We start from the raw sequence: 14,200 nt of genomic DNA on the forward strand, positions 1-14,200 counted from the left end.
ACATTTTGGAAAACTAGTTACTGAGTTGCCTCCACTTATTACAATATTCACTAACAAAAACTTCATTAATACAAATTAAAGTTGACTAGCTGTGCCGTGTAGCCTTCCAGAATGTCAAGCACATCTAAATCTTGATATCCAGAAAAGAGACAAAGTGCAACCCAGCCATACTCTACCATATTTACTCTGTCCCCTTGGGACAGGTAACTTGACATGGGATTCATTGTATGTTTCAACCATGTTCTGTAACAAGTAAGGCACCATATTGTGGGGCATGTTGTACCAGGCTCTTCCCAGTGTGGACTGGGCCAGGTTGTGCTTGGGATGGGAGGCTACAGCGCTGGGAGGGAAGCTACAGAGAAGCTGCAACAACCCCAAATTTGCCATAGCCCCCCCATAGCCTCCCTCCTAGTGCCACTGCCACCTGCCCCAAGCAGTCTGGTTGCACCCCAGCTGGGCAATGCCATGAGGGGTGTTGATCTGCCCCCCCCCAGCACCCTTTGCCTTTCCCCTCCCCTTCCACCACAACAGTCTTACCACCTGCATGCAGCTTTCCAAGCTGCCAGGCTCCGCTCCTCGCTGCCTACATACTGCGCTGCAGCTGCACGAAGGCATGGGCATTTATCGGCCAGATTAGGCCAGTTTCCAATACTGTCAATTTTCTTTATATCAGCACCAATCTGATATCGGACCGTATCAGTGCACCTCTAGTACTCAATAAGTCTGCTCTAGATACAATTTTTGCCTTAGCAAGGACAGCCTGACAGTTTCTCGTAGGCCCCTGGCACATATTGCATTTAAGACGCAGTTAATGTTTTAATCATGCCTTAAATAGTAAGCTGGCCACACACTGAAGTCAATTTATGATGTGACAGTAGAGTAAACAAACCACAGAACATGAGGTTTTCTGACATCCCCAGCACCCGCAGACCCCAGGATCAAGGATCCTCTCTCCCCAGTCCCAGGGTTCCTGTGCACCAGGAATGTCAGTAAAACATGTGCAAGCCAGCTGCACAAACAATTTTTAAAGATACCAACATAACAGAACCCAGGATCAGGGAGAGGCTCTCTAGTCCAGGGGTCCCCATGTGCCAGAACCTGTAAAAACTATTGTTCAGCCCAGATGGGCAGTGCACACAGTTTTTCCTCATCACAGCATATGGGGAACCCGGGACTGGGTAGAAGCAGCTCAATCCTTGGGTCCCCATGCACCATGGTGTGTAAAAAACCAGCATGTGCATGGTTTAATGACTTCAGTGGGGAAAGTCCTTTGGCTCCTGCAGCCAAGCACCTAGCCAGAGCTTCTGAGCACAGGGGTTTGACAATCAGCTGACTGTCCACATGGCATGGACTGCACTGGGGCCTGTTCCCCATGCCAGTTCAGTCCTTGGTGCCAGCCAACAATCAACTGATACTCCAGCACCTGGCTTTCAATTTGCTGTGCAGGGGAGCCTAGGACTGTGCTCCCAGGCTATCCTGCACTGGCAAGTAGGGCATGATTAGGATATAATCCCTGATCTCAAACTCAAGGAGTCTTGTGGGATGGCAGGAGGTGTGACTGTGGGGATTGGGATCAGATCCTATTGGGCCTTGAAATGAAGGTCTGCCAGTAGCCTTACACTTGCATGTTTTGATCTGAAACCCTCAACAGCACTACTCACAGATAATTAGGATTGTAGTAACAGCATTAGTAGCTTGTTTCTACCTATTATTAAAATAATATAGGAAAATAAACAATAAAAATGTATTTAACAACATTTACATAGATTATCATTTGTAATTTTTGCTAAAAGCATACACTATAATTATCCATTCTACCAACTTGCAAAAAATTAAAACAGACCTAGTATATGATGATATAAAATAGATAAAATGAAACAGTGGACACTAAAGTAAAAAAGGGGAAATTCCATTTGATTTTGGCACTTATTCTTTGGGCAAGTAATGCGAATACACCTAGGAACTATACAACAGGCTCCAAATTGTTAGGAAGAAGCCAAATTGTTTTTCATCTGTAGTCTAATACTTAAAATTTTCCATTAATGGAGAGATTAATTTTTCTCTTATTTCTTCAAAGCAAACAAACAAGAGGAGCACACACACTGATTTAAATTATGTATCGCATTCTTCCCACATGCTCTATCCAAATATGGGGTCCAACACGATCTGTCCAGGATGACTGCACCTTTCAAAGTGAAACAGACTCTAGTAAAGGTTTTCTGTTGTTTGTAGTTTTGTACTACAGATTAGTAGATTTCTAGGCCAGAAGAGTGCTTTATTAAATCTCAAAAAGGGGAAAGTTTGAAAAAGTCTCACTGCTTGCATACTTCTCTATATGGTGGCATCTTTAATTCTTAAATTTATGTCTTGTTTTAAATATAGGAGATATAGTGGGTCATGATTCTCAGTACACTTCCCAGGCCATTGTTCAAAGAATATAGATTTTATTTAATCATTCAACACAAAGGTTTATTTAGAAAAGGAGTGGTTTCTAAAATGCACTTTTTAGGGTATCTGGTAAGTATAAAACAACTAATTTTCATCTAATAATGTAGAATTCTTAATTAAGCTAGGATGCTCACTCCTGTTTCAGAGTGCATGACCCCCTCTTCATAAAATTCACATATAATAAAAGTCTGTGTCTGTAACACTTTATGAGCATCACCTGAATGATAAATTTATAAAGTTTCTGAGATATATGTAATGAATGCCCATTAGCCAGTCTGGGATAGAATCAAAACCTAATTAGACTTGTTAAATGATAAAAGTTATAGAATTCCGAGAACTTGAAGCCCAAGGATTTTATACAACAGATAAGATACTGAGAGCACTAAAGGGTCATCATAGTGGTATGGAAAGTCCCAGAAGGTGAGGGCACTACAAGTTCGCTGCAGGGAAAATTCCACCTGGTGGGTAAAACTTTCCCGCCAAGGAAATTTTCCATGACATAATATCTGAGCCCAAATTTGGGAGCGGCGATGAGTAGGAGGGGCCCTTGATGGCAACTCACCCAGTATATAACCCAAAAAACCACAGTCCCAATTTGGAGGTAACCTCACTTGCAGAACAACAAGGGAAGAATCACAAGCGCAGGCCAGATCAGACTGATCACCTGAACCTCTCTCTCCGTGAACGCAAAATTTTTGTTCACACTGAAGCTGCAGAGCACCCAAGTGGGACCAGAAAAAGGGGACTCATTCCTATCACTACCGAGGCCAGCCTATTGAAAATCAGCATATATCAGGGTGTTTGGCTTCTTGGAATCCTAGGACTATAAGTATAATATAAATGATAATAATTATATCTTTTCTAATTCAAGTTTAACCCTTAGTTGAAATCTTAACTAGTCTTAGAGTGTATATGTGGTTGTAGTGTTTTGATGTTTATATTGTTCTCAAGACAAAGTAATGTTATGCACCCAGTAATCATTTTTCAAATAAAATGGGTTGTATGAATTAAAGTGTGATCATTGTGAAATGGTACAATTAGCCCCAACCGGGCACATCAAACGGATCAATAAATAGTGGGGGATCTTCTCCAATCCATAACCCACTAGAGAACATGGTGTCACAAACAGGATGTGCTGGTTGTCCACTTAAGACTGGGGTGAATGTATTGCAGTATTGCACATTTCATAATGATAATGCAGGTACTTGGAAAGTAAGCATAAAAGATTTAAAAAATGAGGATGAAATAATTATGTAGTTTTGTGTTTACGCAAGACGGTTTAGGGTGTTGTTTAAGAGGCGTTCAGAAAGCATACGGTCCACAAGATTGGACCCTAGAAAATAAGGAAGTTAAGCCAGAAATAAGAGGCGTGTAGAAAAAAGGAAAGCAAAAAAGCTGAAGAAGGACTCTGAGAAATAATGCAGAGACTGTTAGGAAAGGGAGTATACAATCAATTAGAACTGCCATTAGCTAGGGATATTACACACTCAACAGCGGGGAAGTAGTAAGAGAGTTAGAGGTAAGCTGGAAGCAAGCATGAGGAGGTCCTTTGAAGAAACCTAATTATCCATCCCTCTTAGGCGAGGCAACTGGGGGGATTATTTGGTTACTGCATGAGGTAGAAAATTTAGTTGCAGAAAATAATGTCCTAAAAATGGCCATGAATCCAACTGAAGTAAATAAAACAGGACAGCAGGAGGAGAAATTACATAAAACACCCGTACAACTTACCCCCTCTGATTACTCCCCCGTATGGTGAAGTTATAGCAGAATTACAAGAACTGAAAGGAAGCTATGAGGTAGGAGAGGCAGCCGGAGATAAGAAAACACAATGCAGGAGGCTTGTCCTATAGTAACTACCACTTGGAAGCAACAGGGGACGAATTCTACAGTTAGGCAGAATACCTATCGAGAAAGGAACAGGGAAGAGATAGAGGAGATAGCGAGAACAGCAAGATGCATCAATGAAAATTGTTACATCTGGCTGGGTAGGATAATAGGGGAGGAGAATGGAATAGGAGTGCTGTTGAGCCAGAAAGAGACCATTCCATTATTGAGACATTCGGGATGGAGTAAGGGGGCAATCCTCATAAACACAATGAATATAGTTCCAGGATGGATGTATCCTGTAACTTTAGCTGAGTTAACTGCCACTGGAGTTAAAAACCACCTGGGAACTCAAAGCTTTCCCCAAAATCTAGAGGGAGGCATGAATAACATCAGGTATATAATATGGGGAATTAGTTTCGCCCATTGGCTAGCCCCCACAAATGCCCTGACAGCAGCACAACTAAATCTAAGGAATGATTGTTTGTTCATTACCACTCCTGAACAAGTGGCATGTCATAGGATGGCATTAGAGGCAGCAGCAAACATAATAAAGACCCCAGGAGTAAAAGCATGGTTACTACAACTGGTAGGGCAAACACCCTGGGAGGTAACTGACCAAATAAAAACCATAGTGCAGGAGGAAGAGACTAAGAAAAAGCCCAAAGTATATGTAACAGAAAAGGGTCCAAAGGAAATCTATCCCAACTAGAGAGGATAAGGCAATGTTTGGATACTTGTTAAGTAAAGGGTTTGAAAGGGAGAAGTTAAAGAAAAATATGCTAAAAGAAAATAAGCAATTGGCTATAAACTATGGGTGGAACCCTTGGAAGGAATGGGCCGCTGAGAAACAAAGCCATCCAAAAAACGAGCTACAGGAGGAGACAGCTGTCCCTCCCCCGAGACAGCTGAAATTATATCAGAACAAAAAGATTCCTCCCCTTATGTGACCCTAGAATGTGTGGATCCCAGAGATTTAAAATTAGAAAAGGTAACTTTCCTAATTGATACAGGGGCACAAGTTAATATGATAAGAAAGGCAAACTCAAATTTGGTCATACTGAAAAATGAAGAAATCATGATTATAGGAGTGAATGGGAGACACTAAACATCAGGTTGGAACTATAATAATGATGGGAGGGAAAGAAATAGAGGTAGTAATTGGCTCAAAGAATATATTAGGTATAAGTTGCATAAAGCATGATTTTCACATAAAAGAACTGTTAAAAGAAATGTTACCAATTGAAGTTTTAAGGGAGAAACTCCATAAACCTAAACTAAAAAGCCAAGTTCCCTCTAGGATAAAAAAGGTACGCGCCTACCAAATTAAGGACTTGTTATTAATGCCAACCCAAACATTAATAAGGAGCCAATAAATGAGGGAGCTATTGAATTAACTACCCCAGGCAATATGTCAGTCCTGCCTGGACCATAGAAAAAGGTAACGGGAAGGTCAGATTAGAAGTAGATTATTGAGAAGTAAATTCAAAGATAGAGGATGTGAGCATCATGCAAAAAAAAATCATACCACACAAGAAATATTGTATTCCATTAGAAGCTTAGAAGATCACACATGGGGAGCAAGTATTGATTTGAAAAACATATTCTTCTCAATCCCTATAGATGATGAAGAAGGTTTATTAAATATGAACCTTAATGGGAACACATACTATTGGAAAGTATGTCCACAGGGGTATAAAAATTCACCAGCCACAGCAAATAGTTGCATAAACAAAACCCTTATCAATTTTCAAGGCAATACAAGTTACATAGGTAAGGGGATAAGAACCTGGCAATATGTAGATGACATACTAATAACTGGCCCAACCGAGAAGCAGGTCAATTAAACTCTAAAGCTGTTAATTAAGCTTTTAATTCAAGAAGGCTGGAAGGTAAACCCAGACAAAACCAAATTAGCAGCCAAAAATTTTACCTACTTGGAAAACAATAAATGAAAAAGAAATAACCCCAGAAGATAAATGGGTGACAGCTTTAAAGAAAGCAACAGAAGCTACCCTGAGGACTATAACCGAAATGCAGGCAGTATTAGGAATTATCAATTAGTTAAGAGATTGGATTGAAAATGCTACGGTGCAAACCAAGGCTATTAGAGCGGCCATAAAAATAAGAGCTGGTCAGCAGCAGCCCAAAGTCAAGTTGAGAGAATAGTAGTGGATTTAAGTTCTAGAAAATTAACTTTACATTGAATACACAATCAATTACCGATGGAACTATACGTTAGAACAGGTATAGATTGAGTAAGTGGAAAAGCAGCCCAAGGAAGTAAAGTAATAGACTTGTGGAGTTTTACGCTTAAAGGACCTGAAACTAGATATGGAACTTTAGGTAAAGTATTACTTGGGTTACACTATTGTTATAAAAAGGTATAGTCAGGAGTTAACAGAGAATGCAAAAGTCCATCATCCTACAGGGAGAGAACCCATGAAACTTAATACTCCAGCTGCATATTTCGAAGGAAATCATAGCGCCTGGGTAAAATTAGCTTCTAGCCTAACTCAAAATTGGGGGAAATATTGGCAAGGACATAGAACCCCGAATGATAGCCAAAAAATAATGCCAGAGTGGGCACATGATGGAGGCACATTTATGGAAGGATGGAGAGACAGTGATGGTTCAACCAAGGATGGACATAAATTTGGTTGGAAATGTACCAGGTGTCAGGTAACCCGCCTAGCTAACGAAATGAATAAATGTGGTGCCCAGCTTATAGAATTTAAAGGAATACACGTACTGATACAACATTGTATGATGAATCACGGTTCAGAAATCTGGGAGTTAGTAACAGACAGTAAGTACATCTGGCAGGTGTTAACAAAGGGAGGCAACCCAGTAGCACATTTAGAAATTTGGGAAAATATTTTTAAAATGTTAACTACACATAGAATCCCAACATTTGTTACCCACATTAAAAGCCATACTAAAAATACTAACCAATACCATGCAGCTTTAGATAAGGAAGTACACAATTTTAGCTTAGAAGAGAACCAACGAGTTGAGCTAGAACCATACCTTACATAGATGCATGAATATAATGGACACCGGAGTCAGGAACGGGAAAACCGAATATTAAAAGCTAATAGATGGGGTCCAATGAATGCCTGGAGTTTAAGGAAAAGGATCAGACAACAGTGTGAAGTATGTAATCAATTCAAAGTTTCGCCCCAAAATCATTATGCATATCTTAAAAGCCAGTATTTTAAACCAGGCGAAACATGGCAAGTGGACCTTATGGCAGATGCAAAAAGGTTCCCAAGTGGACTAGTGGTAGTGGACATGGGAACAAGAATGCTTAACTGTGTTCCACTGAAACATACCACAGCTAATGATGTTGTAAAAGCATTAGAAAGAATTAGTAGTTCATGGAAAATTCCAAAGCAAATTGCTACAGATGGTGGCCCACCTTTTCAAAGTAAATGAGTTACTGAATGGTGCCAAATTAATAATATAGAACATCATGTACATACCCCGTACCATTCACAATCAAATGGGTTGTGGAAAGACACACTGGGATTTTGAAAATGCAATTAAAAATATATTTAAAATGAACCTCCTTTAAAAACAGGGATATGGTACTACATGTAACATTAATACAATGCAATAATGATAAATCTTTGTGGCTAAGTCACGAAAAAGTCCAACTTCCAGTTTGGACATATAAATATATAAAAGGTGACAAAGTGTGGATACACCTACCGAAGGAAGAAAAAATGACTAAAGGTGCAATTGACCAGCTGGGGAAACATCCCAACACCTATTTTTGTTTAACTGAGGAAGATCAAGTGCTGTTGGTGCATCAGAGTTGGTTAACCTCACAGAGCTAGGTCTAATAAAGACCTAAGCAACCATTTTAATTTCATTACAGATGCCAAGGGTTGAAGTGGCACCAATGGGAAATCAAGAATAACACCGATCCCAGAGGCGAAGGTTGGACATGGCTAACTAACTCAACGTTGTGCAAATCGGTACCTAGATCACCAGGTGTAGTCTTGGGATATGATATCAAAGTATGGAACCTTACCATAACACGTTATTCCTTAACATGCAACATCCCATGGGAAGGGCAGCAGAACCCCTCCAAATTGTTAAATCCTCACGTATCAAACTATGACTATGATTTCAATATAGCTCCTCAAGATGAAGCAAACTGTTATTATGAAATAAAGGAAAAAGCGGCCATAAAAAAAAAAAAAAAAAAAGCCTGATAATCTCATTCAACTCCAACCCTGTGAGGTGGGGGGGTTAGTACACAGCATCAGTATTGGAGAAATTTAGGAGGAAAAGAATGTATAGTTAAGAATCCCCACGGTCCAGATACAGCCTGAGAAGCTCTGCAATCCAGATCTGGCCTGTAGGGCCAAATGGGTTTGACACTTCTGCTTTACACTAATAATGCTAGTTACCAGACTTTCTTTTTCCCTTCTGATTAAATAATACTGTTTTCCTTGCAACATCTCTAGAGTAAAATGCAGGGTTCAAGTTACACTTTGACTATTGCTCTTGTCTGTTATGGGGGGGGGGGGGCTGAGCCCTCCCAAGCTCCCCATTAATTCACACCCTGGTAAAATCTAAACATGCTTTTAGACAAAACTTCCAGGAGGAGGCCCTGAAAAAACAAGGAAATGTACACAAAACACATTCTCTGAAAGCACAAAAATAGCAGGACCTGAATCAACAGTACATGGGCAATACTGACCGTCAACAAGCACACTCTGTCACATTTGGCTACCAGTTAATCTGATGTAAGGATGCCTTGGAAGACTCTGGTTTACAAGAAAGTCTCAGTCCTGTTGCATACCTGCAGATTACTTTTCTAGCTCATCAGTTTGGCTTAAACTACATCACAGAACCAAATTTTACCCTGAATAACTTTTTAGAATACAGGGTACTAAATACTAATGAAGTACAATCCTGCACAGGTGGTATCAGTTTGGAAAAGATCAGAGACATGTTTTGAGCCACTGATTCAAAATAAAATTATAAGAACTATACAATTAATTTTACAACTGGGGTATCAAGTATTCAGCTCATAGAAGCAGGCCCCTTTTTTGTCGGTGCCATCTATTGGGAAACTTTGTTCAAATAACCTCAGATTTTGACCTCTAACCTACCCTGGGTTCCCATGATCACATGACAATTCAAGTAAGGAGATGAATTTTACACCATTTACAAAAATTATCTGTTAAACAATAAGCACCTCTACTGTTACTGCCACCCCACTGTAATAACTTTACATCATTTATCTTGAAGGTTATATTTACACTGCAAAGGACACCAGGGTCTATAGTATATATCCCAATTTGCAAAACCTGCTTGGAAATGTCCACACTGCACAGCCACCAGCAACTCAAATGCATATAACTACATCCAAAATGGTGCTGATGTTGCCTGGGTTCTCTGTTAAGATATCTGAGGGAACACATCCAAGACCTCATAGTGCCTCACACTTTTGCCATTCCAGGAATCAGTTCAGGAATGGTCCGTTCTTAACACCCATGCAGACATTTATTAAGCCCACCAACACATTCAGTTGAAACACTCTAAGCTTTATACATCCCTGACATTTGTTTTTTCCAGGTAGTGCAAAGTCACATATCCAACAGAGATGAATCAGATTTTCCTCCTTGTGGCTGCACTATTATTTTGCCAGGATACAGACAGAGAATAAGGGAGACAATAAATTATATTTCAGCAACAGTTCTAACCCATGGAAGGTGTCAGTGGCTCTCAGAAGATCAGATATGCCAGCAGCTGCCACGGTAAAGTGGTGACATCTGTTGCATGCCATGATCATTGCAGATTCCCCATGAAGCCAGAATCTCCAATGCAGGATAATTACCACAAAGTGGTGGGACTACATCATTATGCAGACCAGAGAGGGCAACAGTGGCTCCAGAACTTCCATGTGAGGGAGCAGATCTTCATGAAGTCTTACCAGTGGAGCCTGCTGTGGCTCTCCAATGCTAAGTTGTACAAAGTAGGGATGCTAAACTGGTCCAGAAGGGGATTGCTATGACTCCTGGAAGCTTACTAGAGGTCCATGTATAACAGTTTGATGACAGCCAATCAATTAATGTTATTGTTTTAATAGATCAGTGGTTCTCAACCTCTTTGGACTTGAGACACCCCCTATGGGATTTGAGGCACATCTGCTTACTTCCTTGCAGATGGGCCCGACGTGAGGATGCGAGATCCACCAGGCAGGGACAAGCCTGAGCCTGCACCTATCTGCTCATCTCCTAACAGTTCACATATCTCCCCATACCTCATGGCACCCTGCAAAAGATCTGGTGGCAACCTAGGGTGGACTGGCATTGGTTGAGAATCACTTTAGTAGAGATCTGTGAGGTAATTAATTCTGTGCTTTATTCCAGGTAGTAGATATTGTTAATGTACTTGAAATAATAGCTGAATTTGAGAAAATTAGCTTTCCCAACATCAACAGTATTCCAATGCTTGCAGTTTGCCAACTCTGAGAAGCACACGAAGCTGTCAGCTACCAAGAATCATAATCAAATGCTATAAGCTGGTCAGACACAAAGGATGCTAATCAATAGTATACCTTGGCTGACCACAAAGCCAAGTTTGTAAACACCGTATGTGATATAACGGCAAGTGCTTTATGCTGAGTCTGAGGAAATCTGCCATTTATGTATTTGGGCAAGCAGGAACTGGTGAACAACAAAGCAATCAACAGAGTGTTTGTGCCCACTGTAATTTTAGGAGATCTGCTTACTATCTAGTGTTGTGACTCATAAAACTGTTTCCTGAAATCAGAGCACCTGGCAGAAGAAGGTTTAATTATGCACTTATTAACTGCAAGATGGTGAAGGGGGAGAGCGGGGGTGGGGGGTGGGGGGAGGTATTTGTCAGACTGAAGGCAAAGTGGTATTACCAACAAAACCTTTTGGATGCCAGTATGACCATATCTTATGTTTTAAATTCTCTCTGTAACAGGACAGTCATTCCCTTCACCCCTACCTCTGCTAGCCTCTCTGAAATGTTATCACACCAAGGAAGTGTTGGGTGCATTACACAAAGTCACATCCTTTGTTGCAGTTGCACCAGAAGTGAACTGGGACCACAGTATAATCCTTTGCTTAGCTAGCAGTATGGTGGCACAACGTCTTCCAAAGCTGTTAGGCAGAGGCGAGCTAAGTACTATAGAAAAAGCAGACTGCACAGCATCAAAGGTTAAACAGCAATAAGAAGTATATAAAATGACAGGTAGTGAAAGTGATCAGGAAGTAAGCAAGTAGACAGGCTGGTAAATAGAGGCACTGGACCCTGCTACATGAGCTTTGACAACAACCTCACTACAGGCTCTAATCCAATTATTTTCAACCACGATGCCCTGGTGCCCTAGGGTGTCTTGAGATCCTGTCAAGGGTGATGCAGAGTGCCATCCAAAGGTTACCAATGTTAGGTGTGTAAACATGATTCACAATATAAACTAAAGAGATTCTGAGTAGGAACTCATAGTGTTAAAACATTCTGACCCATTGTGGATCTTCTGAGTTTTCTGCAAGAGAAGAATTGCTCTATTATTTTTCTGTAGTCAAAAAAAAAAAAAAGGGAAAACTAAGAACTGGCATTTTCTGAGTCTAACAAAGTTGAGAACCACAACCCTCTTCTTCCAGGCAGGCAATGAAGCCTGAGTTCAAAACACATTTAGGCCCAGGAACAACAGTTTTGTGCAAAGGCTTTTGTGGGGTTTGAGCTAAAACTGAGGTAAGGGTCTTGATTAAGACAACATAAGCTATTTACAAAGCAATGGACAACATTTGCAAGCTTGTCATTAAAACTGACCATACTGGAGTTTAAAGGTTAGTCATCTATTAAGAAATATATTTTAGCTGAGCTCCCTGTGTTCCTCAATATCCATCAACCAACATACATGCAAGTTTACTTACATATTATTAGCTCTGTACATCCTGTACATGCATTATTTTTTTAATGTGCAAAAAATAACTTTAAGTAGACTGGCATTATATTACAAGGGTCAATGTTACACTTTAATTAGCACTCCACAGGAGTATGGGAGTCAATCATTCAGCGGCCCAATGACATTTATTGTAAAATAAAGTAAAAAATGTTTCAGGATGATCTTGAATAAACAACAATGCTAAGGGAATACAAAGGGATAACATGCTGAGAAATGAACTAGACAATTTCAATGTTGGCTCAGGTAGTTACTGAAGTGACAAAAGGATTCTAAACCATATGCTTCTGCTAAATAAACATTGCCTTCAGAACAGCTAAAGATGACCATCCCTTATTGCAGTAAGCATTACTGATCACTGCTAGAATAATCATCATTGCATAGATTTCATAGACATCAGGGCTGGAAGGGACCTCGAGAGATCATCGAGTCCAGCCCCCTGCCCAAAGGGCAGGAAGTCAGCTGGGGTCATAGGATCCCAGCAAGATAAGCATCCAATTTACTCTTAAAGGTGTTCAATGTAGGTGCTTGAACCACCTCCGCTGGCAGACTGTTCCAGACCTCGGGGGCTCGGACACTAAAGAAATTCTTCCTTATGTCCAGCCTGGAGCGGTCTTGCAGGAGTTTGTGACCGTTCGACCTAGTCATCCCTTGGGGCGCTCTGGTGAACAGACGTTCCCCCAGATCCTGGTGGTCACCCCTGATAAACTTATAGGTGGCCATCAGATCCCCCCTGAGCCTACGCTTTTCCAGGCTAAAGAGTCCCATGTCTCTCAGCCTGTCATCGTAAGATCTGTTTTCCTGACCTCTGATCATGCGCGTGGCTCTCCTCTGGACTCTCTCAAGCTTCTCCACATCCTTTTTGAATTGTGGAGCCCAAAACTGGACGCAGTACTCCAGCTGCGGCCTCACCAAGGCCGAGTGCAAGGGGAGAATGACGTCCCGGGATTTGCTCAAGAAGCATCTATGGATGCAAGCCAGCGTTTTGGTTGCTTTATTAGCGGCAGCATTGCATTGCAGGCTCATGTTCATCTTGTGGTCAATGATGACCCCCAAGTCTCTTTCCAATTAGCATTTCTTGCAAAAAAATCACGCAGAGGAACTGGTATACTGTCAGTAAGGTGGCTATAATTATAAAAAGTCAGGAAAGGTAAATAGCTGGTTGTCTACAACTGAAAAATACTGTTACTAATAAGATAAAATCAAGTTTATATTTCAATTCTGATCCTGAAATAAGATTTATTTTAAATCCTGACTCAAACCTCTCTGCATGTTCACTTGAAAGTAGTTTCTCTAATGCAGGTACTACAAGTTGCCCCTCTTTTCTTTAATCTGCTTGTCAAAATTAATTTAGCCTTTATAAGGAAGAAAAAAACAAGGACACTTAAAAAATGAATTATGATATATTATCAGAGACATACATTTTATGTATTTCCTCAAAGTGCAATGTGCCAGCTTTTTATATAATGTTCAGTTGTGTATAGAACAGATAATAAAACATAAATGAAAGATAAAGTACAGAACAGAAAACACAAACAAACTGGAAAGATTCAGAAGAACAAGCTTTTGATATTTCTCTTCCAAGTACAGTTTTAAGATGGTTGTAGTAGTACATTTAATATTTTACAACAAAAGATAAATTATTTTACATTTAAAACTTGAATACCAATATTAGTATTTATTGTTTACCAATAAAATGTTGCTCTCCTCTCTTTATTGTCCCTTAATAAAACACTAGATTCATTGGCAAACTTCACCCTTCCAGCTGAATTATATGGGCAATTCACATCAAAGCTTTGTTTCACCATCTTTGGGCTGATCTGCTGGAAAAAGACAGCTGGTCCTTATTAAAGCACCCTTTAAAAGTTGCAGCTTTAATTAACATCCATATTACATTAACATTACAACTAAAGAAAAAGCTAGCATTGTCTAATCATGACAGCATGACAATATTTCCTTAGTCTA

At 40.2% G+C, this 14,200-nt stretch overlaps 1 protein-coding gene across 5 annotated transcripts in view; it reads right to left on the reverse strand.

The window, feature by feature from the left end:
* IL17RD (interleukin 17 receptor D) overlaps positions 1 to 14,200 on the reverse strand; it is an 81,967-nt gene that overhangs the window by 63,635 nt on the left and 4,132 nt on the right. The window contains exon 1 of one of the 5 annotated variants that reach the window (XM_090021337.1): positions 13,925 to 14,055. The exons of the other annotated variants lie outside the window; for them this stretch is intronic. The gene's annotated coding sequence lies outside the window, so the exon portion shown is untranslated. Of the gene's footprint in view, positions 1 to 13,924; positions 14,056 to 14,200 lie in introns of those variants that run through there. 5 annotated transcript variants of the gene reach the window in all.

Source organism: Crocodylus siamensis, chromosome 11 (assembly GCF_052110815.1).
Source record: "Crocodylus siamensis isolate JL-2025a chromosome 11, ASM5211081v1, whole genome shotgun sequence".
Taxonomy (NCBI): domain Eukaryota; kingdom Metazoa; phylum Chordata; order Crocodylia; family Crocodylidae; genus Crocodylus; species Crocodylus siamensis.